We start from the raw sequence: 1,982 nt of genomic DNA on the forward strand, positions 1-1,982 counted from the left end.
TGTGTGTGTGTGTGTGTGTGTGTGTGTGTGTGTGTGTGTGTGTGTGTAAATAAAATCCACTTCACTTGAATCTCTGGTCTTTTGCTGGAGGCCTGGGAACGTGAGGGTTCTGTGCAGTATTTTGGATGTCCCTAGATTGGGGCTATTAAGGACAGAGATCTAAGTTTGATCTGGGACCAGTTAAAGGCACATCACCAAGGGTTCTGATGGTCATTGGCATCACTAAGACCTTGACTTCTCAACTTATCTATTTCTGATCTGAGCCCTTGGTATTTCTTCAGCTTCTTGTGTTCCTCGTTTGAAAACCAACATTTCCAGTTGGTAAGCCATCACCTGTCAGTCTGGATGTGGAAGTCCCACAGTATCTCCACGGGAACCCTTGTTAAAGTTTTCTACTTTCACTGTGGGACTCCAGCCTTTATTTGGCACAGATGTTTTTGAACGCTATTCCAACCTCTTGTGTCCTGCCTTGGTGACGATTGCTCTTGTTCTTGAAGTCTTGGGCCCTCATGTACAAAGAGTTACATGTTACACACCACAAAAATGTGGCAAACACTCTTTTTTGCGCAAAACTTCAGATGTACCATTATTTCAGCTGTTTTTGGCTGAGCTGCCACAGCCTGTATTATTTGTTGTTGTCTATCATATTCCTAAATATAATAAGGATTTTATTCAACACTTTTCTGAATTTTTAGCCGACTCATCCCAAGATTTGATGAATGTTGATTTTTGGGGATTTTAATATTAATATTTACCGCCCTTCTGAACAGTTAGCCTCTGATTATATAAATATTTTATTTTCTTTAACTTAACACAGTCTGTATATGAACTTGCATATCTTAGTGGGTATAACTTGGACCTATGGGGGGCGGCTGTGGCTGAGTATTTAGAGCAGTTGTCCTCCAATGCAAGAGTTGGGGGTTCTAACCCACCAGCACTCACATTCCGAAGGGTCTCAGGGCAAGACACTGAACCCCTCATAGCCTCTGACGTGTGTCCCATCGGTGTATGAATGTGATAAAGCTCTGATTAGTCTCTTTAGAATTAGTTCAATTAGCTTTGTAGAGATCTAGTAGAGAGATGTATGAATGGGTCAATGAGGCACAGATTGTTGTAAAGCTTTGAGTATCTTGATAAGATAGAAAGGTGCTATATAAGTACAGTCCATTTACCATTTACCTTAGTATTACCCATGAGCTGTCCAACTCACTTTATGAAACATATGAGTCTGCTATCTCAGAATCAGAATCAGTTTATTATCGCCATGTCAATGAACGAGGTTCACAAACTAGGAATTTGCTTCGACATAAGGTGCGAATAGTAATAAAGTAAAATAAAGTAAAAATTAAGTAAAAATGAGAACATTACATAAGACATAAGACCTGTGTACATCCGCAAATAAAGTAAAATTAAAAACATAACATAAACATGTGTACACCCATACAATAAAAAACAATAAAATAAAAAAGCTTAGAGAACAGTACAGATGGAGTATTCAGTTATAAAACAGATGTAATGTGACCAAAGCAGAAATTATGAGGCAGCATTATGAGTGTTCAGGAGTCCAACAGCAGAGGGGAAGAAACTGTTCTTATGGCGGGAGGTTCTGGTCCGAATGGACCGAAGCCTCCTGCCTGAGGGGAGTGGTTCGAACAGTCCGTGTGCAGGGTGAGCAGGGTCAGCTGTGATTCGACCTGCTCGCCTCACAGTCCTGGAGACGTACAGGTCGTGGAGGGATGGAAGGCTGCAGCCGATCACCTTCTCAGCTGAACGCACAACGCGCTGCGGTCTGAGTCTGTCCCTGGCAGTGGCCCCGGCGTACCACACCGTGATGGAGGAGCTGAGGATGGACTCCATGATGGCCGTGTAGAACTGCACCATCAGCTTGGCCGGCAGCTTGGCCTTCTTCAGCTGTCGCAGGAAGTACAGTCTCTGCTGGGCCTTCTTGATGAGGGAGCTGATGGTCGGCTCCCACTTGAGGT

Source organism: Nematolebias whitei, chromosome 5, assembly GCF_014905685.2.
Source record: "Nematolebias whitei isolate Nwh7 chromosome 5, NemWhi1, whole genome shotgun sequence".
Classification (NCBI taxonomy): Eukaryota; Metazoa; Chordata; class Actinopteri; order Cyprinodontiformes; family Rivulidae; genus Nematolebias; species Nematolebias whitei.